General features: G+C 46.1%; 1 long non-coding RNA gene across 1 annotated transcript; it reads right to left on the bottom strand.

Annotated features, from left to right (window-relative positions):
* Positions 1-6,320: 6,320 nt before the first annotated feature.
* Positions 6,321-22,229, bottom strand: LOC109550905 (uncharacterized). Its single transcript, XR_002177600.2, has 3 exons — positions 21,975-22,229; positions 8,525-8,627; positions 6,321-6,505 (listed from the first exon to the last, which is right to left on the bottom strand). It is a non-coding gene; the product is annotated as an uncharacterized lncRNA (long non-coding RNA).
* Positions 22,230-24,690: the final 2,461 nt, after the last annotated feature.

Genomic DNA, 24,690 nt, shown 5'->3' with positions numbered 1-24,690 from the left:
GCTCTTTCGAAGCCATGGTGGTAGCTAGGTTGTTGCCACAGCCTAGCCATCCCCACTCCCCAGCTCTCTCCTATCCCCCTCCTAATAATCTGTGATGTTCTTTCTGGTTTCCACTTCTACTTCCCCATCGCAGCTCAAGGACGGCCTTGATTGGATTAGATTCAACCACAGTGATTGGTGTTGGGGCCACCAAGTGACTTAAAACAATGCAATCAAGGCAACCTTAGAGGATCTGTGTATCATTTAGCTACTGCTATGAAATGAACTGCCCCCAAACTCAGTTGCTTTAAACGATGAGCGTTTGTTATAACTGCAAGTCAGCCGTGTGGTTCTTCTGCCCTCGGCCGGGCTTACCTATGTGTCTGTGGTCAGCTGTGGATCAGGAAGTGGTTCTGCTGCTCCTGGCCGGACTCTCGTATGTGTGGGAGTTGGTTGGTTGTAGCTTGGTTGAGGTTGGTCTCAACGGAGACGGCTTATCTCTGCTCCATGTGGTCTCTCATTGCCCGTCAGGGTAACCACAGCTTGTTCTTATGGTGGAGACAGGATTCCAAGTGAGAGTGAAAATGTTTGATTCTCATGACGCTCATGCTCCGAGCTAGCCCCTTGTTACTTCTACCGTATTGTGTTGTCTAAAGCAAGTCATGAGGGCGGCCCAAATTCTAGGGGTGGAGAAACAGACTCCACTTCATCGTGGGAGGAGCTACAAGCTCCCATTGCAAAGGGCATGGTTTCAGGGAGAGATGGAGAATCGGGGCCCTTTTTACAATCAGTCTACTGGAGTCAGAGTGAAATGTCAAGATCAGGATTGACTGTCTGTCTCTCTCTGTGTCACTTCTGGTTGTCAACAAGGAAGTAGATGGAAGCCCTCAGAGCTGCTTGAAGGCTTCTTGCTGTCGAGAGAGAAGCCAGCCTGAGGACAAGGACAGAACCACTAGAATTGCAGAAGGAGAGTGCCATAGCCCTCATGATGGTGTGGACACATCTGAATCAAGCCAACTCTCCCCCGGACTTTACAGATACTTACGCCAGTGAATTCTATCATTCCAGCCTGTGTGATTGGAGTTTTCTCTTTGGAACAAAAAGACACCTAAATGATACTGCAATTCAACCAAATAATAGCTTTTCTTCTCCCTTAAAATTTCCCTTCTCCCAAGAAATTCAACTGCTAGTGCATGTATGGAAATGAAGAGAATGCAAAGAAAGATATGTGGGAGACTGTTCTTAGTTGGAATGTCAAAGTCTCCTATAAATTAAAGAGTGAAATATCTTACTCGACAGAAGTTCACATCTGTGACTTTAATCCTATATTTATGGAATATTCAAGAGTCTGCACGGGTCACTTAAAATTTTCAGTTACAATTTACTGTCTCATAGGGAAAAAATTGCATGTTTCAGTAGACAGTTACTCAAGCTGGTTTTTTCTTCTTTTTTAATTATGTCCTTTGAAAGGCACTCCCAGTGCCTTTTCTCTCTCTCTATTTCTCTCTATTTTCTTCTCTCTATTCCCACCCGTCAAGATTTTGTTGACCTTTGCATTCTATGGCTTATAATAAAAACACTATTGATATGTTGACTATTCTTTTCTTAAACTATACACAATTCTTCATGATTCCAACAAAAATGTCTAGGGGGCATTGGTCTCACACCTCCCTCACCTAGCTTGAGAATTAGAGCTTTAATAGTATTTGAACATTTGTAGATTCACAAAGGACCTTGGGACATATTTTTCCCAAGTGTCAAGTGTCTACTCTATTTACCATCCATTTAAACAACACATGGATATATAAAGCTTAGTGTAGTCATCATTGCCTAAATAATGTATTAATAGTTTCAAGTACCAGTGGAAAGAACCCTGGGAGGAAGCCTAGGCATAAAGCTTCTAAACCCAGTTGTGCTGCTGTAGGGCTGTGAAGCCTTAGGCGAGTCATATCAGGACTCCCTGGGACAGTTCCCTTATTGATTAAATCATATCAGGACTCCCTGGGACAGTTCCCTTGTTTATGGAATCATCCCTCACCTTCATTTACTTGCAGACTTCAGCAGTTCAAGTGAAGAACAGGAAGAAGCACTTTTGGTTGACTTGAACTCAAGAGGCAAGACATTTAGAATATAGCATTCACATCAGCGGTAGCAGTGATACAGCTGGGAAGACACAGGGTGTCATTTTCACTCCACTGTGATGGGAAGTCAATCATGGAATGGAAACACTCTAAAAGAGCCTGGGAAATCATATATAATCTCAGATCTGCCTGAATTCTCAGGAAGAAAAATTGTTTGGTAGAAAAACCATTCCAAATTTTGCATCAGGTTTGTATTAGGCCTCATCTAGAGAAAGTTGTCAGTGTTTCAAAGGACTAATACCAAAGGAACTCGGAGAATTTCCACATTAGCTTAATAATTTACAAGTTTCCACTTAAGCAGGGCAGCCATGTACAGCTGTGCAGTTTGTATACTGCACAACATCAGAGAGCAATGTTTACATAGTCCGTGATGTGAGTGGCTCCCTCAAGCACACTATACACACCTATATATGGCATCCCTGCACTCAAGTCCCTGTGTCACTTGTTAGTTGGGTTGGCACAGTCCCGTCCAATGTCAGAAGCTATGTATCTACTTGCCTTGGCTGTTCAGTCTTCCAGCGTAAGCTTTTCCCTATTAAGGAAAAAAAATGGGCCTGGGATATCATTACCCCTTAGTTGCCCCAAGCCTAAGGACCCAAGCCCTGAGGTCTGTTGTCCTCAAGCCTCTCCCAGGGGACATGACCAGAGAGGTCTGGAAAAGGCGAGGGGCAGCTTTCATCTCACATCCACTAGTCAGCTCTTTCTTTCATGGCTATTATCCACTAAATGCATGCAATTCCTCTCCTTCCTGAGAGAGGTGTTTCTTCACCCCAGTAAACTGTTTGCTTAAATATTCATCAGACCCTTTCCTACTATCAATAAATCAGCTCCACTAATTCCTGTCACTGCTAATGGATCTCTTTGCCCCACTCTCTTTTCATTCCTTCCACTCTTCCACTTACCTTGTCCTCCCAGATAATAACTATAAGGGTAAAGGCTGTGATTGACTACGTGCCCAGTGCTGTGCTTTCCCTGTCTCTTTTTTTTTTTTTTTTTTTTTTTTTTGCGGTACGCGGGCCTCTCACTGACGTGGTCTCTCCCGTTGCGGAGCACAGGTTCCGGACGCGCAGGCTCAGCGGCCATGGCTCACGGGCCCAGCCGCTCCACGGCATGTGGGATCTTCCCGGACCGGGGCATGAACCCGTGTCCCCGGCATCGGCAGGCGGACTCTCAACCACTGCGCCACCAGGGAAGACCCCCTGTCTCCTTTTAAAGATGAACTTGAAGACACCAAGTCGGTTAGGTCAGAACTGGCACAGGATCCAGGGTATGTCCTCCCCAGACCTGTGCTCTGTGTCACTGGTTATTTCATGACGGTCTTGGCCAGGGGCAGAGAGGAGAAGCAGTTCTGGACCAAGACACGTGGGCACCGGGGTGCGCTCACAGTGTCTTTCCTTCAACGCAGTATTCTTTAAATATGGGGTCAACGCTGATTTAAAAGAGAGTCTGCTGGGGGTTGGAGTGGGAGGCTGCTGATGACGATCCTCAGCCTCTCCTCAGTTGTCTCAAGTTCTTCACTGTAACCACTCCCACTCCCGCCTCCTAACTCAACAAAGCCCCAAAGGTCCTATTGCCTTAGAGGGCAGGTCAGTGGCGATGGCTGGGTTATTCTGAGTGCCCACACTGGCTCTGAACTTGGCCATGTGATCTGCTTTCGCTGGTAGGACAGTAGCAAATGGGACACAGCAGGGACTTGAACAGCGCATGGACATTTCCACTCCTCTCTGAAACACCCACTGCTGCTGAGAGAACAAGCCCAGCTACCCTGCAGAGGTATCGAACATACACATGGAGCAATGGCAAGTCATCCCAGCCAAAGCCATTCTTTAGCAGCTAACCCCCAGCTGACCAGTTAGTGGAAAGTGGATACGCAAACAAGCCTTGTTGAGATTTTAGCCCAGCCCAGCCCACGTCAACAGAACCACCCAGAAACCCATGAAAACGAACAAATAGCTATTTTAATCCATAGGTTTTTCAGGTTGGTTATGAAGCAATAGAAAACGGATACAGTGTCCATGGGTTGTTACTGGACTTTAGGCATTTAAGTATCTTCCCCAAGTGTCCCTTGGATGTATGGATGTTTTCAAAGAACAAACTGTATATAATCTTCCGCATTCACCTGAGCCCACCCCATGCAGACCTTGCCTTTAGTGAGGCTGCTTCTTGCTGAGGCCAGGATAGTATTTGCTTCTCAGGCCCTGACTTCAGCTGATGCTTGCTGTCTACCTGGCATACGGTAAGGTTGTGCCTTGGAGCAATCGGTCAGCACCTTCGCTGAGGCACTCACTTTTGCTCACAGCCTTGCTTCCACGAATAAATCTACTCACCCATGGACAAAGCCTCCATCCGGGTGAAGGCCCTGTGAGATTAGCACCTGAGGCTTAAAGTTACCTGCCTGGATCATAGCACTGAGGCCCCAACTGCAGAATGATACAACCAAGCCTCAGGGTCAACACAGGCATCTGTCATTTACTGTGTCCACCAGCCCCCATCCTAAGCTTCTCCATTTGCTACTGTGACCCACCAACTACATCCCTTGATGTTCCTCCAGGTTCCTGGACCAATTCTCCACTTGCTGTAAGTTTTCAGGGGGGTACCAATAAGGATTATCCCTCCTCCCCACCCAAGTTTTGAACTAGCTGAGAAGTAAGATTTTGAAAATGGCAGATGGGCTTCCCTGGTGGCGCAGTGGTTGAGAGTCCGCCTGCCGACGCAGGGGACACGGGTTCGTGCCCTGGTCCGGGAAGATCCCACGTGCCGTGGAGCGGCTGGGTCCGTGAGCCATGGCCGCTGGGCCTGCATGTCCAGAGCCTGTGCTCCGCAACGGGAGACGCCACAACAGTGAGAGGCCCATGTACCGCAAAAAAAAAAAAAAAAAGGCAGATGGAGGTGGATTTTTAAAATAAAGCTGGTATTGGAGAATGTGGCTTATATCTGTGGGAAAGTGGGTTTCTGTAAACTGAGCCTCAACCTTCGACAGGCTTAATCACCTAGATGTGATTGGATGTGCTGGGTAGGTGCCCTGCTCAAGGGACTGAACAAATGCTTGCTTCTTGCAGGCAGCGTTTCCTGTGTCTGGAAAGCATTTCCTCCATATCGTTATATGGATGGCTTTCTTTTTTTAAATTAATTTTCATTTATTTATTTATTTGATATGGGCTGAGCAGCTGCCCTTACCCCAAAAGCCAGGCACTAGAGACATAGAGGTAGAGAAGACTCAGACTGCCCTCCAGGGCAGTCCTCAAGGAGGGACATGAAGGGTGGAGAAGCATCTTTAGCAGAACACATCCTCAAAGGCAAGGGCAGTGACCTCCATCCATGCTGCGTCCATTCCTCTACATACCACCTTATCCCCAGACCCCACTCAGAGCTGGCACATGACAGGTGCCAGTAACTGTGTGTTGACTCTTGAGTGGAGGAAACAGAGTGTTCTGAGCTGAGCAGATAGCAAAGGCTCATATCAGCGGAGAAAGCTAAGTACCTACGTGAAAGGGAACTCTTGATCAATGTCTAAGTAACATCTGGTTCTCAACTGGTCTTGCTCTGCCATCATAAAGAGTCATTACTGAAGCCAATGTAAAATACGAAAGACCCCGGGACAAACACACCGCTGTTTTTTCAAAGCAAGCCCATTAAAACAACCCGAAAAAAATAATGGCATCTGCCTCAGGTTTCTGCTTGGAGATGGTTTCATGCAACCTCAGCGTTTTATCCCAGGCAGCTCTGCGGAGAAGAGGCACTGGGGAAACAATTTGTATCTCTTTTAACTAAAACGAGAAGCCTTGAAGTCTATGGGTTGTCCATTTCCGTAAGACTCCAATCCAATCGCGGGGAAGGGTGTCAGATCTGAAGATTCTGCATGCTGTTAACTGCATGTGGTTTGTTCCTCCTGGTATTTATATCTAAGGCAATGCAAAGCCTCCGATTTTATAGCCAAGTTAGGATGCTGAGAATATTCCTGAGTAGAATGTGCCTGAAATTAATTAAGATACGGAGAAAAATTGGGCATAGCGCCAGGAATAGGGGAGATATTGAGTTATGATTTGTTGAATGAGTGAGTGAGAATAATTTATAAGATCGCTCTATACTTTCCGTGGTTTCATATATTTCAAATGTAGTCTCATCCAGTCAGGCTGTACCAAGACGATTTCATAGAGGGAAAAAGGGAGTTTAAAAAAAACAACGTGAGAGCAGTCACGCAGTCCAACAGGGACGCAACAGTTACTGATTTACTGAGTCCTTACACACGATGCTTTTTTGCCACTTTGGTGGCTACAGAACCTTTCTGGACCTTTCTGGCCCCCAAAGTATCGCCGTCAGAGAAGTCCAGGATGGGGCACAGCCAGAGCAAAGATAGAAGTAGCTGAATCAGTGGGTAGGGTCACCTGGGGAAAGTGTGAATATCGAAATAGTCAGTGATCTCTGAACATCGCCAGCATTTCAACACTACTCTCTCATTTAACCCTCAGCAGCTCACCTGACAGTTCTTGTGTTTCATCTTACTTCCCATCCAGGAAGCAGTATAATGTATTGGGGAAAACACAATTGAAGTCAAAGTTCCGTTTCCCAGACTCCGTTAAGCCTCGAGTCCCTCATTTATAAATTAGGGACTATGACACCTCTCTTGTAGAATGAGTAATTGATCACATGTTCTAATTTCTGTGAAGTAAAACTTATCCACGGGCTGCCACATAAGAAGGCAAACAAACATTAGTAGCCTGTGCTTATGTTTAAGCCAGTGTGTACGATCCTTGAAGGCAGAAACCAGCCTGATGGATTTTGACAAACTAAACACACTCAGTGCAACCAGCTCCCAGAGTGAGAACCTGAACGTCCTCAGTATCCCAGAAGGCTTCCTCATGCTCCCTTTCCACAAGCTCTTCTAATATTTCACAATAAGCTACAAGTCTGAAATTTAAAGTAATTTCCCTCAGATTCTTAATGTATTGAGTGGTGACCATGTAAGACACAGACCATAGGCTGGACCTGGTTTAAGGCACCCACACTGCCCACCGTCCCTCCACTCAGGGTGGGTGTCTGTTAGCCCCTGTACCCAAGAAACCACCCCAAAATGCAGTGGCTTAATACAGTAAACATGTGTTGTTCCTCCTAAGTCTGTCTAGGCTCACAGAAGCACCTGTAGGCATCTGGAAGGTCATCTGGGGGCTAACTAGTCAGGGCAACCTCGGCTGGGACGTCTGGTCTCCAATCCATGCAGTTTCTCATCCTCCAGCATCCCAGCCCAAGCTTGCTCACCTGGTTGCCAGGCAATGTGTGGAGGGAGAAAGTGGAAACCTGGACTTGGAGGCAGGAGGGTCAGAGTCAGAGAAGGAGGTGTGATGTTAGAACAGTGGTTGGACTGATATGGCCAGGAGCCAAGGAATGTGGGGCAGCCTCTAGAAGCTGCAAAAGGCAAGGAGTGGGTTCTTCCCTCAAGCCTCCAGGAGGGACACAGCCTTTGACGTTAAAACCATCAGACGCATTTCAGACTTGGGACCTCCAGCACTGTGACATACATTGGTGTTGCTTTGCTGCTAAGCTGGTGGTAGTTTGTTACAGCAGCAATAGTCAACTGATACAGTGTGTTCTTGCCGTGTTGCAGACTCTGCCTTTCATAAGTTTTGGAGTGACTGTGGACATTCTTATGTGGCCGAGAACATACCACCCAAGAGCCAAGCAACCAGGCCCTGTTTTGGACGCTGCACCTCACAGACAGTCCCTCTCTGGCGCCCCCTCCGACCATGACCCTCCCCATGGAGTCAGGGGTCTTCCAGGCCCACGCTCCTCCCATTGGGTCTGCACAACAGCATCACCTACTTGTTTGTTAGGTACCAATTCCTGAGTCCCACCCAAGACCTACTGAATCAGGACCACTGTGTGTGGGGTGGTGCGGTTCAGGAGTGTGTATTTTAATCTGACAGTTCTTGGGATCCCCCTCCAAGGATTTTGAAGAAGACAAGATTCAGAACCATTGCTACCCAGGGTCTGTGGGGGTCTTTCCCCATGGTTTGTCCTTCTAAGGGTGAGTCATGCTAGAATGTATGCAGCCTGGGGCCCAGGAGATGGCTGTTTGGAAGAGGGTTGGGAGAGGATCAAGCTTAGTCATATGGACTGATGTGTCTGCATCATCACACAGGAGGTCCTGGCTGTGCTGGGAGGAGCCAGGGGAGGGAAGAGAATAGAAGATGGACTGGGGTTTTCATTTAATCTCTTGTTCCCAGGAACATCTGATCTTAACAAGGGACTGACATAAGGGAAAAGGAAAGTGCTTTGGAAAGTGCTGAATGCTGTCCACTTGGAGAAATTATGACCGTCACCTTATTTAGGAATCAAAATTACTTTTTATGGCATGACTGAAATAATAAAAAAGTTTTCATAATAATAATAGTAATTGTAATAGTTACCATCCTAGGTCTGGTTCCCTGGAAGCAGAGCCTGAGATAAGGATTCATGTGCACATGATTTACTGAGGAAGCACTCTCCGGGGGAACCTGGGAGCAGAGGAAGCTGGACAGAAAAGGGGAAGAAGCAAGGCAGTGATTACAGGCAAAGCCCCCGCCTCAGCTTGATCCTGAGGGCAGCTCTGGAGTGTGAATTACACTCATTGTCAAAGGAGCTGGGCTTTGTGACTGCTGCCCCATCAGTAACTATCTGCTTGGGGTGACACCTGGCACCCAGGCTGCCTGCCTGAGCACGTAGAGTGGCTCCGGGAGCTTAGGGGCACACCTCTCAAGAAGGTTTCATGTGCCAGCTGTTAGAAGGAAAGCTCACAGAGCTGGAGGGTGGGTGCCCAGAACCAGCGCCCTGGGTCCCAGAGGACCTGGCTGGGGCACTGACATGTCCATTTTGGCAACCCTCAGCTCTTGCTCTGTGCCAGGAACTATTCTCAGGGCTTCTCTTGTATTCATCCATCAAACCCTTACCAGGTAACAACAGTTACCGTCCTCACTTTATGAATGTGGTATCTGGGGCACGGGAAGACTAAGTAATTAGACCAAGGATCCACCAGAGGTAGGAGGTGGCTGAACTGGGATTCAAAGCCAGGCAAAGCAGTCCCCAACCATCGTGTTAATGGCCCCCACGTGCCTCCACTGTCTCAGGGGCCCCATCTGCCCTCCCTGCCTTGGGCTTCTTGCAGAGACAATACTTCTTCGAGGGACAGCAGGAGGGTGGTTCTCTGAGTCTCCTTTATCCAGGAAATTGGAATGAGGTTTGTGAAGAAAAGGGAATTTTTTATCAACCGAGAGAGAAAATCTCAATCTATATGCTTAATTAGGTCAGGTATCCGTTTTCCTCTGAGTCTTTTCTAGTTCTTTGAAGTCAGAGGAAGCCCTGGGCATTGGAGAGGGGAAAAAAGTGGAGAGAGAATTGGGAGGAAACCTCCTATGTACACACACACACACACACACACACACACACACAATCAATTGTCAATCCTCTTTAAGGATTGAATGCAGATAAAGTCAACTATCAACCTCATCAACATGGAAAAAAAAATGCTTAAAATAAAAACTAGGACAGTCCCCCGAAGGAGGGAAATCTTACAGTCTATCTGAAGAATGTCCTACCTTGAGAGCCTTATTCCCCCACTGTCTTACCAAAATACTGAACTTGCGTGCAGTCAATCCAAAGCCTCCTTGACGAGTTAGATATTTTAGGTAAAGCAGAAGCCTCAAAATATAGATGTGAAAATTTCAGGGATATATGAACCTGCTCACGGTGGAGCAGGCTGCTGTGGGAGAGCCAGTGGGGATGGGGGGTGGGGGAGGGCTGGTCAGGAGGTCTGGCTGTCCTTGTAGGATCCACTGTGATGCCCACTCCCTTGATGGTTCCAGGCCAGCATCATCCAGTGCAGTGTCCTGTCGTCATGGAAACGTTCTGTACCTGTGCTGTCTATTCAGTGACCACTAGCCACAAGTGACTGTTAAACACCTGAAATATGTATAGTGTGACTAAGGCAGTCAATTTTTACTTTTGTTTAATTTCAATTACTTAAGTTTAAATTTACATTGGTGCATGTGGCTAGAGGCTACCATATTGGATAGCTCAGCTCTGGGTCTTAACCTATTATAGACTTGGTCTTTCAAAAAGCACCTAAAAAATGAGATATTTATGTCCTACCCCTTTTTGTGCAGGTGAAGAAACCAAGTCTGTCAGTTAAATCTTGCTGCATAACAAACCGCCCCAAGACAGTGGCTTGAAATAACCATCATGATACTGTGGGTCACACATTCGGGATGGGCATAGTTTTCATTGTCTGCTTGGGCTAAATTTATGCATTTGTGGGCAGCTCCCACTCAGCTGGGAACTGGCTGGTCTAGGAAGAGCTCTGCTGCGATGGCTTATCTGGGCTCCATGCGGTCTTTTATCCTCTCAAAGGCTAGCCTGACCTTTTGCATGTAATGGCAGCGCAGGGTTCCAAGAAAGGGGGCCATAGTGTGCAAGGGCTCTGAGGCTTAGTCTCAGACCTGGCACTGCCATCCTGCTGCATTCTATCGGCCAAAGCAAATCACAAGACCAGCCCAGATTAAGGGGCCAGGAAATAGACTCCTTTTCTTGATGGAAGATGCAGGAGAGTCACATGCAAAGAGCATGGATACAGGAAGCACAAACATTTGTGGCTATTTTTATGATTAACCACACTGAGGCCCCAAGGGTGCAATGCCTGGCCTGATGTCACAAAGGAAACTTTTAGTAGAGCTGGGTCTGGGACCTGGGACTCTTGACTCTCAGACCAGGGCTGGCCCTCCGTTCATTTCTTGGATTCTCTGTATATCCCTTGCCTTTGTGCACCTCAGTTTCTTTATCTACAGAAAGATGGAGAGACACAATTATTTCTCTGACTTCTCCAGTTCTCAATTAGTGTAAGCGTTGGACTTGGTGGTTGCCCTTGGGTGAAGTGTGGGGGAGGGGCAGAAACATAGGTGTGGGCAGATCTGGGGGAGCCCAGGCGGAATCCCTGAAAGATGCCTCTTTTGCAAAGGGCTGTTTGGAAGCCAGAAAGTAAGGCACACTCGACCAACATAAGGTATTTACCGTCGAGCTCAACCCTTTGGAAAGAAGTTCATAAAAGACTGAGTTTGGAAAGGATAGAGTTTTTCCTTCCAGCTTTTTCTAATTTACAGTCCACATACTTCCTTTTCCTTTCATAAATATGATGTACGTGAGGGGAGTGATCTAAATATCTTCCTAGTTCCCGAAGCTTGACAGTATTTTCACATGGATCTCCCGTTCGATAAATCAAGCCTTGCGGATCTGCGAACTGCAATGCCAATAAAATTCCTCTGTGGAGAAGGGCTGCTGCTTCTGTGTTTCCAGTTTTGTGTCTGTGAATCTCCAAGATGGCATTCCCGCTGACGGAAATGCCTTGGAGCAGATACCTCGCAACTGTCGGTCCAGATTTGTGCGTTGAGCCAAATCACTAGCTCACAGATCTTTACTTGTGACAATAAACAGAAATTAGTAGAAAGAAAAGTCTTCTGGGGGAAGGGAACTTGGAGAAGATGGTGATGATCATGAAGAAGGTGAGGAAGATGAGGATGATAAAGATGATGAGCTGGAGAGAGAAGAGGGAGGGCGAAGGGAGGAGGTGGGATGGGAGGAGGGAGGGCAGGGATGGGGATGAGAGGAGGGGGAGAAGGAAGGGAGAAGGGGGTGGGGAAAGAGGATCACAGGGGCTGAGCCAGTTCTGAAGCCCGTTTCTCAGGATGCAGGCAACTTCCCTTCCCTCTCTCTGGGTTGTGGACTCTCAGGGGAATCCAGTGGGAGTCCCCAGGTTAGTGACAGTGTGATAACCCCGAGTGTGGAGCCCCGAGTCTGCTCTGTCCTCGGGGTCTGTGTGACATCCAAGGAGTTGCTTTGTCTCTTTGTGTATTTGTCCTTTCAGCAACATAAACGGGCTCTATGAGGTGGTTTTTATTTTAAACTCTTATTGGCTAGGAAACTTCTCTTCATGTGAACTCTTATGAAAAAATTATATATACATCCCACAGATGAACAGGGCTGCTCTGTGCTCCACGTAAGACGTTTGGGTTAGACCGTCTCTGTGGAAACAGCCCCTGAGATGAGGGTACATGAGCTGTTGGTCTCTTAAGGAAGTGCTTCCAGGAGGAAGTTAGGAAAGCAGGAAGGGGCTGGGAAGAAGTAGAGAAAAGGTGCAGTTTCCAGCAAATTCCCAGCCTTAGCCTGGTCCTGTGGGGTGTTCTGGAGCATTAATGATGCCTCAGAGTTTATCTCCATTGAAGTAAGGGAGCTGGGTTTTCATGCTCTTGGGTAGAGGTCGGCCAGGAGGATGCAAGTCAGTAATTTCCTGGCGGTCCAGTGGTTAGGACTCAGCACTTTCATTGCCGGGGCCTGGGTTTGATCCCTGGTCAGGGAACTGACCCTGCAAGCTGTGCGTTGTGGCCAAAAAAAAACGAGGACGTAACTCTCACAACTGCCAGCTCCAGTAGCCCAAGGGCAACCCTCTGAGAAGGATCACAGGGGCCGCTCCTTAGCAACAAAGCACTGCTCACCTGGGGGATGGGCACAAGGAACTCACCCAAGGAATCCTAGGGAATTGGGGCAGGGCGCCAACAATGGCTGTCATACCGTCTCTCCCCAGAAGCTAGGTAGGCTCTGTAGGCAGGCTTGGTGAACAGAAAGTGAGCCCATCTGAGACCAGTAAGTCTGTAGGCAACCCACCGGCTGACCACATGATACAGTCACATGATGGAGCCCAGCCCAGATCAGCAGAACCATGGGAGTTGTTAGCTAGTGGTTAGTTGTTGTTTTAAGCCATTTAGTGTTGGCATGCTTTGTATGCAGCATTAACTACCTGATACACAGGGAAGGAAATTATCAGAACGCTGAGTCTCATTTTCATCCCAACAAAGACTTATCTGTAGCTAGAATTTGAATATGGGTTCAGTATTGGAGTCAGAATTGGACTCTATCCAAGTTTTGCTTTACTTTCCCCTGCAGTGGCGTTGAACTTCATCAGACACTGGATAGTTCTTCCCGGAAGGAGGCAATAAGGATAATGCCTCTCCAGTTATTACTGAATTAATATTAGACAATTGACCCTTTCTTTCAAATTATCCCTGGCATTTCAAGATACTCCTGGGTTTTAATCTACTGCCTTATCATCCTCGAGGTCACTGCTACAATGGAATTTGTTCTTGAAAGATAACTTAGCTTTTTTAAAAAGAAGGAAGCAAATATTATAAAGAGGGAAAGAATAAAATAAGATTACATGGCTAAGCAAAATAATGAGGGGGGATCAAAGAAGAAAGGAGAAATTAATTGAACTGTGCTTTGAATGATTGTTTTAGTGAACAGCCTCTTATACAGTTAAGGTTACGGTGGGGAGGTTAGGTCAATATCTCCTTTACATATATATTGTATATATATATATATATGTGTCACAGACATTCCCATGATTTACTTAATTTTTAAGCTTCAGAGGAGTCCAAATACAAAAGCTTAGTTCCACACGACCTTTCTGGAGACTTTGGAGATTGCATGTATCCTATTCTGGCTCCACTGAGGTACCTATCACTCTGCTTGACATCATTCCTCCCCAGAATCACATTTGCATAAAAAATTAATATGAAAAGTGTGGCGAGCCATGAGGCAGATGGAAACCTTTGACTAATTAGTTGAGCACAGTGACAACTTTGGAGACATGCTTCAGAACAGATTTTACCCTAACAGTGCTCTGCATATAACACAGTGTCACTTTCCTGAGAGTTGGGAGGAGAGGGGTACCAGGCCCAGAGAGTCGGTATCTCAGCTTTGGAGGGGGAGTCACCGAGAGGCTGTGCAAGGCCCCAGGGGCCTCACAGGTGACAGTCCTGTTTGCTGAGCTCCCAGAATGCCTTTTGAGGCTTGTCCTCCCTTTTCCGCTCCTTGACCTTGAGGACTGGAGACCTTCCTCCTGATTAGCCCCAGATCTTGCCCTTGACTCCTTGCAAATACCCTGCACATCTGGTACTTATGCATCTGGGCCACTGGTATCTTGGTACACAAAACAGTCACCTGAAGGTCTTGTTAAACCCAGAAACCTGGGTCACACTCTGAGATTTGGATCCAGAACATCTGGGATAGGGCCCAAGATCTTGCTGTTCTAACCAGCTACCAGGTGATGTTGATGTCACTGGTGTAGGAACCACACCTGGGGTAGCTCTGCTTTAAGGAAATGATACATTGATCTCAGCACAGGGTTTCAAACTGGCCTTCTGCAGACCAATTCCGGCCCACAGATCCATTTTTTCCCTCGTAATATTTTAAGGAGAAATTACCCACAGATATCTAGATGTTTCACCTTCTTTTGTAAAATAGAACATCTCTTATTGCAATGGCAACGATTGCTTTGATGTTAGTACCAACATCTTCATTTAGAATGGACACACATGCCTCAATTTGCCACAGTCCCCATCATCCCCTCTTGTACTACACTGGGCCACTTCCATCATTTCCTTTGTGTGTCTGGTCTCTGCTGACCCCTAAGTTTGTGTCCCTTAATTTAAATTTGCATAATACAAATGAATTAATGTTAACCTTCACAGGTCACACAGTTGCATTTTTACAAGAGCTTTCTGGCGATAATGCCTTAACTCAGAGCTGTGATGCTGATGGTGGAAATCTCAGGCTGCAGCAGTCAGCTTCTGTAGAGAACTGTGGGGCTTTTTCAAGGACCTCGCAGGATAGATACCTGCCATGTCTCCATGAGGAGGTTAAGCTGGTTTCCCAAAAGGTGACACGTAATAATGTGGAGATAGATGAGAAGACCACGTATGCCCCCTTGGGAATGAAGAGCCTTTATAAAACCAGGTGTTTTCACTACCATGAAGCTGGTGTAATGGAGACCTAAGTCAAGTTCAGAGATGCAAAACATTTATGAGGGCACTGCTTATGAAAAACTCCATTTTCTCTTTCCATTTCTCCTTTTTTGATTCCCTGAAAGACGCCACGTATAGTTGACAGCAGTTCCTGGAGCATTGCCTGGGTTCGAATTCTGGCCTGGCAACTTACTTTCTACATCACCTTGGTTACATTACTGAGTGTTGGAGTGCTTTGGCTTCCCCGTGCATAAATCACACCAACCTCACAGGTTTATGTGTGATGGTTAAACAAGATACGGCGTGTAAAGGTCTTAGCCCGATGCCAAGTGAAGTCTTGATAAATGCCATTACCATCTGCCTCCTGTTGTAGAAAACACATTAGCAGAGGAATCAAGCCAATCTAAGCTCAAATTCCCATCCCGCTGGGTACTGGTCATGTGACCTTGAGAAATGCTACCCTTTCTTTTATTCATTCCTTCAGCAGATATTTATTGAGCCTTTATTTCCTCATTGATAAAATGGAAATAGTAGTATATACTTCATAGAGTCATCGTAAAGATTAAATGAGATAATCGATGTAAAATGTTTCTCATAGTACCTGACATGTGTGAAGTATTTAATAATATTAGGTTGGTCCACATGAAATTGCTATTTTTTCAAGTCAAATATGGCAGAAAACTGACAGTTTTCTACAGTTCAAATTGTACAGGTAGTACTATTATTGCTTTTAATATGGTTATTGTTGCTATCTTATCCCTACCAACACTAAAGGGGGTATATCAGTTAGCTATTGCTGTGGGAAAAAAACACCTCAAAATTTGGAGGCATAAAACAATGAACCTATCATTTTTCATGAGTCTATTGAGCAGCTGGGTCGTTCTGCTTTTCTAGACCAGACCTGATTGATCTTGACTGGATTTGCTCATGAGTCTGTAATCATTTGATAAAAGAGATAGGGGCAGGCTGGTCTTGGACAGCCTCACTCACTTGTCTGGGGCAAGGGGGCCATGTATCTCGTCTTCCAGCAGGCTAGCCTGGTCTTATTCATGAGGTGATGGCGAAGTTCCAATAAGAGTGCAAGATCTCTTGGGCCCAGGCTTGGTACTGTCATAACATCGCTTCTGTCTGCATCCTTTTGGCCAAAACAAGTCACATGGCCAAGCCCAGAATCAAGAGTTGAGGAAATAGACTCCACCCTCTGATGGGAGGGGCTGAAAAGTCACATTGCCAAGGTCGAAGATACAGGGAAGGGAGGCGAATTCAGGCCTTTTATTTTTTCCTTCAGTCAATCTTGATGAGGTATAAATAATATTTGTGTTCCTTTATCTCATCATTTATATTATTTCTTTAACTTAAAGAATGATTTTTGAAACCAGTGAAAAGTTCTCCAGCCTCTAATGATTAGGTATCATTATCTTCCCCTCTTTTGGCTCTCCTGGGGTTTTAGGAAGCTTCTGGCAGGGACGTGCATGAGTGGTCTCCTTTAGCACCTTGAAGACTCCACCTTTCTACTTTAAACTACAAGAAGCAGAATCACCTCTGCAGGAAGACAAAGTAACTACATAACAACTTAGTTGGTCTAACTCAGACCTCTTGCTAATGAAATACGATTGCTCTTGATATTCTTTTTATCCATCACAAGCCAGGACTTTAAAGAAGACAAAGCTAACTGCCCTGTAGTCATATCATAAGGAGGGGGAAAAATCTGGCCTCTCCAATTTTTAAGACCTTAGCTACAAAGGACTTTACAAAGAGTTTGTAACGGCTTTATGGATGAAATAATAAAAGCTAAAATTTCCGTGTCATTATATACAGGCATAAAACTGTTTTCTCCTCTCAACATTCTGATGAAGGTACTAGTACTATTCCCATGTTACAGGCTTGAGAAAATGGAGGCACAGAGAAGTTAGAAGCTTGCCCAAAGTCACACAGCTACAAAGTTGGAGAGTCAAGATGTGAACTAAGGGATACTAGGTTGGGAGCTATACACCTAACCATTATCAAATTTGCAGTAACGTAAATGACTGTCCTCTCTTTATTCAAATGATATTAAGTCCTTTCCAATTCTACTGAAGACCCAGTAGATCCAGCACCAGCGAATTGACAGCGGAAGATCGCTGCTCTGTATAAAAACAAAAACATATTCTAACTTTTAGGAGTTGCCCAACAATTAAATATGGTTCCCAGATACAACTGAGCATCACTGACACAAGAACTCAGGTCTCAGAGACTGGGTTCAAATCCTGGCTCTTCAATTTCTTACCGTGTGAAAGTGTCTAAGGCACCTAAAGTTACCTTTAGCCTCAGTTTCATCATCTTAAAAAAACAAAGAAAACAAAATAACAAAAAAAGGAAACAACAATAACTCCATAAATTATTGTGAGGATAAGGTAACATATGTAAAGCCCATGATTCATTATAGATCACCAAGGATTCATTTCCTTTTTTCCACCATCATAGGACTCGCCCAATAGAGTTTGCAAGAGATCTTACAGGAATAGGAGGGGTGGGACTAGGGATTCTTGTATCAGGAAAGGAATTCGCTTAGCTACTTGGTACTGAAAGCATCACCTGGGACCCTGTTAGACATGCAAATTCATGGACTCTACCCTTGACCTACTGAATCCAGTCATCTTGGGGTGGAGCCCAGCAGTCTGCTCTCCTGGTGATTCTCATGTTCCATAAACTTTGTGATGCACTGGCCTAGGTGACCTTCCAGCTGGGGACACTTCCAGCTCTAATTCTGTAATTCCGGTTTATCCCTCCCTCACCACCACCCATCTAGTAATTGCTACCATTTGTTGAATACTTCTTGTGCTCAAACACGTGAGTAAACGTTTTCCACGCATTCAATGAATCCTTGCACCAGTGGGATTGGTACTATCATTGTCTACACTGTACAGATGAGGAAACTGAGAAGTAAAGGAACTGGTGAAGTAGGATCCCATTCTGAGTCTGTTTGGAGCTCTAGCTCCTAAGCACTGCTAAATTAATCACCATTCAGGGTCTCTCATAATTCTAAGAAGCACCCTGTGGGGAGCTATTTATATATGTCTTCAAATCTATTCATCTGATAATGCACTGGGAAAAAGGAATTAATCTAAGGATCACAGACAAGTCATAGAGAGGGCCCATATCGAAGGTCGCTGGCTGATAACCTGAGTCCTCTCGAGACTAGAAAAAGGCTGTGAGGCCCCAGGGCAGTGGAGAAGGGGGCCTGGCGGCTCCTCTCAGGGGAAGGCTCTGCGAGGAGCAACCTGGTGGGTGGAAAAGTTGCCTGAAGTGCCCTGCAACTGAGAAACGCAGCTGTAGGTAATTATTGGTTCCCAGCTATAAATAAAATAATCCTAAGGAGAACAAGGGAGAAAGAGCAGTTGGGGAGCTTCATGTGCACTTCCTCCATCAGCTGCTCTTGATGATAAAGCAATGCGTTGGATTTAACCACTTCCCGCCACCTACTGCCTTTTTGCTGGTGATGTCTCTGCAGGGAATGGGTCTTAAAACAGAATTTATGGTCCAGCTGAGCCTGCAGAAGAGGTTTCTGTGCCTATCTTCCTGCCCCGTGGTCCTGAGGCAGGAGAAACCAGCAGCACAGATCCAGATTGTTTATCGGATGGATGGGACTGTGTCCCATCACCCTGGGGCCCTTACCTCTCCTTTGTGTCTGCTTCAGCCACACTGATGGAGTGTCTGGCGCCAGCCTCATGCACAGGCACTGCTCGGTGCAAGTGGGGCCTCTTGATAGAGACAGTGTTCAGGACTTCAGATGATTTGAGGAAGATGTCTGAAGATACGCCCAACTCCAACCACCCCCAGCACTAGAATTCCTCAAGAACACCATCCCTCCTTTGGCAAAGTATTCTTAGTCTGAGACTGAATGAGGCCAAGTAGCAGCCAGGTGGGGGAAGGGAGGAGGGCCAAAGTGAGACAGTTTAGCCTGGTGAGCAAAGCACACACATTCTGGAAATGCAGGCAAAGGCCTTAAGATATACACAGAGCAGAAAGCAGCTGAAAGAACAAGGCCTAGTCTCTGACCACGAGTCAACTTTCAGATCAAGGGCAACTTCTGCTGGTGGCCCCTTGGGGACCAAACCCTGGACCTCCGGCACACAGTAATGAAGGTAAGGATGGTCCTGCCTGGCTGACATCTGCTAGGCAATCTCCCACAGCAGAATGCTGCTTCACAGAAAGCTTCACACCGCAACTCTCTGACCAACTGTCGGCCATCCTGGCATCTACTCAGAACACAGTCTGGTTTGCAGCCCCTTTTGAACGTTGCTCATGAGGGGCTTGCCCTAGGTAGAGTCCACCTGTGAGCATCCCGGAGCCTTGCCCTGATGCCCGAGGGTCCAGGGGTCTTCAGGATCTTGGGTCTGAAGGTAGATCAGTGTTCTGTTCCACATGGAGGAGATGGAGGAGGACGGGTCTGGAAGACCCTGAACTGGAGCCTGAGGGCCCTCCGGGAAGTTTCTTCTGATTCATTCAGCCAAGCATGCCACAACCCCCTGAGAAGGGACTCATATCTGCGGGCCTCTCGTTGTGATGAATTGGAGTTAAATTTCAAATTGTTACATACCTATTCCCAAAACATTGCTGTAAATCAGTATTTTAGTAATTTCAGTGAAATCTCATAGAATTATACACTCAGGGGGTCCTTGTCATGTCCAGGGACCTTCGGCTGACTTAGATTCTCTGGACTCAGCTTCATCGTGGGCGACTTTTGCAGCTCTGATCTGCAACGTGCCAGAATGGGAACTCCAGTCTGAGGGAATCCACAATGCATTTACACGTATACGTATAGAGGGAGGTTACTTTCTAATTCAAATCACTCTCAGGAGGACTTGGGGCTCCTGGTTAGGATATATCATCTTCCGTGAAATGGAGCACCGCTGTAGGATAATTAACACAAACGGAAATGTCAAATCCTTACACAGAGGTACACAGAGACGGCTCTGGTACTGACAGCACCTTGTTCATCTGCACCATTCTATCCAAGATACAAATCTTCACCACCTTTGATACGGTCCGCATGTATTTCATTCTGTTAAAACTCTTGAAGATTATCTTCTCAGACCCACACAGTGAGTGAGAACTGGGGACCCTCATTTGGGAGGGGATAGCAATTTATGAAAATGAAAATAGATAAGCTTTAAACTAAATAAAAGAGACATGAACTGTTTGCTGAAATGAAATGAGAGAGTTCAAATGGGGGAGTTAACCAGTGCACAATCTCTTCAGGTCTAGATTTTCAGGGAGAGGCCACTTCTCTTGTTTACGAGCAAGTCTCCTCTTGCACAAGGTTAAATTGGAGATGCTAATGTGTGTGGGCGGTGTTTCACCCACAATAAACCCCAAGGTCGTATCTGAATCATGAATGTTTGGTGGCCTGTGGGAGGGTGACTGTCTGTCCCAAATCCTGGATTTCTTTCTCTCAATGCCTGTTCTTCCCATTACCAAGGAATCAGATTCACCCCAGTGTTCACATTCCTTCAGTCACTCATTTACGCAGGTGCTATTCTAGAGAGAGCGCAGATCATGCTCTCGCTGGGTTTACATTCTAATGAAGGAGATAACTTAAATATATTCAATAAATACACACCTAAAGCCATGAAAATAAAAAAGGGCACTAAGATAGAGCACCCTGCCCTAGGGTAGGTGGCCTGCCTATTAGCCATGACAGTCAGGGAGGGTTTGGTTCAGACAAAGCAAGAGCAAAGATCCTGGACCAGAAATGAGCTTGCACGTATATTTTTCTTTTTAACAAACTTTTTATGGCTCTTAGCATGTACCAGGAACTGTTCTAAGCACTTTGCAAACAATACACCATTTAATCCTCATGCAAACACTGTGGGGGGTAAATAGTAGCACTATTCATAAAATACTACATCTTATAAATGAGAAAGTTGAGGCACAGAAAGTTTAAGTAGTTTGCCCAAGGGCACACAGCTGGTGTGGAGTGAGGATTCAAACCCAGATCTGTCCCCGCCGACTGTGCTCATAAACACTTCGCTAGTGGTTCCCAAACTGCTGCACAGTAGAACACTTTGGGGATCTTTAAAAACTCCTGATGCCTGGTTCCCTCTCCCAGCCGTTTGGATGTGACTGGAATGGGCTGAGAGTTGGGCACCGGGATTTTTCAAAAGCTCCCAGATGATTGGGCTGTACCACAGATTTGGAGCCGAAGGGCACAGTACCGTCCATTTAGCATTTGAGCATTCGAGCGCCTGAAAGAAGACCCACGTGTCTAGGCTTGATGAACAAGCGAAGGAGTGGCGTTTCCTCCCCTTCCAACTGTGTTGGCTGACTTTTGCCTGTTTATGCCTTTGCTAAAATCAGAAGCATCCACGTAAAGAAGACACCGTCTGCTTTGAATCAAGAGGACGCTGGTTCTATCAGTGATATCATCCACATCAGCAGTGCGTGCTTGGCTCTTCCTCTAAGAGGGGCACACAGCCCCCTTGTTGCCTGACCTGGGGAGAGCACCCCACAAAGGCCATCTGAGGCCAGCTCTGCTGGGCAGTGGCAGGGGTGGGTGGAGCTAGTCCCTGAACCCTGGGACATCAGCTCGTCACTTCTGAGTGAGCCCATTTTATATTTTCTGCAGAAGTCAGTGCTCCAAGTGGACCCTGGTTCTCCTCACTTTACCAATGGGCTGTTTTGTGCTCATGCTACAGATTGCTCTTTTATTCACCAGAAAGTTGGGTGAAAACAGCTAGTAGTTGACTTCAGGAAGTGGGGGAAAGTCTATGCTGCATCTGCATTGGGATCACAGTTAGTATGGAAACTTAGGGAGACACCAGGGAATTCATTGTGCCTATAGGCACTGGGAACTGGGTAGGGACAAAAATTATCTCATTGATTCCAATATTTGGCCCAGACACATCCCTCCTATCTGTCTAAGGCGGGAACTAGGGCTATTTTTATGGTGCCAAGGTTCTGCTTGGTAGTATTCAGAGCAGGATGAGTGGTTGCTATGGGCCGTTGAGTCAAGTTTGAGCATGTGTAACAGGGCTTCCTGGGTGTCTCATACCTGAATGATGGAAATGATTGCTCCGGAGTCTGAGGAAATGCCGATTAAATAAGAGCACAAGGGGTTTCCCTGGTGGTGCAGTGGTTGAGAGTCCGCCTGCCGATGCAGGGGACACGAGTTCGTGCCCCGGTCCGGCAAGATCCCACATGCTGCGGAGCGGCTGGGCCCGTGAGCCATGGCCGCTGAGCCTGCGCGTCCGGAGCCTGTGCTCCGCAACGGGAGAGGCCACAACAGTGAGAGGCCTGAGTACCGCCAAAAAAAAAAAAAAAAAGAGCACAGGGAAGTCAAGAGAGCTTCCTGACACCAGCTTCAGTGAGTTGTTGAACTGGAATTGGAAATGAGCATGTCTTTTCCGGGTGTGGCTCATTCAACTCCACACCCCTATTCATGTGGAAAGAAGCCTTCTGAGGACTCGTAAATGGGCAGTGAAGCAATGAAAAGAGCTGATTAAGGCACAGATGCCAGGAGCAGGCTCCATATTACTTACAATCCTACAGCATAACATTTTATGTGATTATAATATTTCACAAGGGTAGCGAAGGCTGCGCTGTAAAATGCCCCATCAGTGTCCCAGTTGGTAAACCGGAGATTATGAAACAAAGCTGCAGGTTAGGAAGCCAGTGTCATCCACATGCTCCATTAATGTTGTGTACAGTTAGCATCCACAAGGGGTGGCTCAGAGTTGACTCCCAGTGTGAAGATTTATGGGGTTTTCCATGGAGCAAGAAAGGCATATACACGTCAAAGACACTTGTTTAGATTCTATCCCTCCAAAAATCCTAAAATTATGACATACTTAAGGACCAAGATGAGTCTTATCTGCTCATAACTTCAAACACTGGAGATTCCATGAAAAGTAATGTGTTAAGGTGAAGTTTTAAGATGTTGGTAATATGTGATAAGTATTCACTAGGTTAATTAAGTGACAGGAATCTTTGGGTTCACCCTGTGGGCTGTGGACAAGGGATTGTGGTGAAGGGGTCATGGAGAGATTCATAGTTTGGGCAGGGTTGGCATTTATTACAGGGAATCCGAATCTATGTGCATGTGTGTGTGTGTGTGTGTGTGTGTGTGTATGTGTGTGTGCATGCGTAAAGATTTGTGTATAGAATATATAGTTATGTATATGCATTTTTTAATTGACTGCAGATTCTAGTCAGTTGAATAAAAAGCTTACTGATTTCACATTAGCTCTTTGCCATTTTCTTAATCAGCAAGCACTAGAAATTTGATAACTATCCTGCTCCTTTTCCTTGAAATAAAAGAAATTAATTCCTTGGGTTAATGATGTGGCGGTAAGTAACAAAACCACGCAGAGACAATGTGGGAGAATGCACACCTGCCCTCGCTTCCTCCTGGTTGGGAGAGTTCTCGGTAGAAGAGTTCTAGATCTGCCTCCAGATCCTGGATCTAATCAGGCCACGGGGCAGAGCAATGGTCCTGCTGAAATGATCAGCACTGGAGAGAGAGGAAAGCAATTGTCTCACGACTTTCGCAGAAGAAATCCAGGGAGGGAAAAGTTTGGGAATGAAGGATCTGGAAGTGCAATGGGTCTGGTTTGATGGAAAGTCAGGAGAGTTTTAAGAGAGGGAGGAGAGAGAAGACATTGGGGAAGCTACTATAGATGTGAAATATTGAAAAGGACAAATACCACGAAACAGGACCACACATTGTCTTTAAAGTTAAAATGGACAAATGGAATCCTTTTTCAAGAGATTTCAGGAAAGATTCAACTTGCATTGTAGATACACTTTGGCTGATGGATTATTATTTCCTTGAATATGACACCATACAGGAATGAACTGTAGGGGAAAGCTGTGGAAGGCCTTATCTTATATAAGTTACAATGGCTCTGCAGTCTCTAAGCCTTTTCTTCTTCTGGTAGTAGATCAGCAAAAGAGGTCACACAAGGGAAGAAATCAGGGTGCTACATTTGCTGTTATTTTGAGAGAAGGGGAAGTGCTGACTAGAATTTGGGAGGGAACAGATTGCCTCTACAGATAGCCAGTGCCATTACCAAGGGGAGCCAAGGGGCAAGAATGGCACAAGGCCGTCCAATATCAGTTTGGAGCTATAGAAGCCCAGGACTCACCTGCCAACCATAATCTCCGTGCCATGTGCATCTTCTTGCCAAAGGTCAGTGTGGCCATGCCATGCCAGGTGCACACTGGTGGCCATGCTCAAGGGGAAGGTAAAGGGTCATGGGGAAACCCCCTTCTTCACTATGGAGAAGGCTGAGTTTATATAAAACCAGAGGAAATCATGCGAAGTGAAAACTCCAAGGGCCCAGGAGCCTTGGTTAGATTTTTCTCCATTAGTTGCTCTCAAAGCCTTCTGTAATTTTTGTTCCTAGCGCTTCTTAAAATTACAACTAATTACTGAATAATTATTTGTTAATGTCTCTCTCTTTGGACTCTTAAGTTCCGTGTGAGCAGGGATAATTTTGTTCGCCCTACTGCCCAGCATGGTGTCTAGCTTCTGGTAGGCGTTAGGTGATTATTGATTCATTGTATGAGTAAAATAAGTGTGACCAGAGGTGGGGCAGGAATGAACAAGGCATGTCTAGGGGAGGGATGGTGAAGGAATGTGACCCAGAGGAGAGGTAAGAAACTCTGCACAAAGTTCTAGAGAAAGCAGTAAGTTGCTTCCATTGAGGGTGAGACTGGGTCTTCTAGAATAGTAGTCCCCAACCTTTATGGAACCAGGGACCGATTTC

The sequence above is a fragment of the Tursiops truncatus genome, chromosome 15 (assembly GCF_011762595.2).
Source record: "Tursiops truncatus isolate mTurTru1 chromosome 15, mTurTru1.mat.Y, whole genome shotgun sequence".
Taxonomy (NCBI): Eukaryota; Metazoa; Chordata; class Mammalia; order Artiodactyla; family Delphinidae; genus Tursiops; species Tursiops truncatus.
This window is presented reverse-complemented; position numbering and strand designations above follow the sequence as displayed.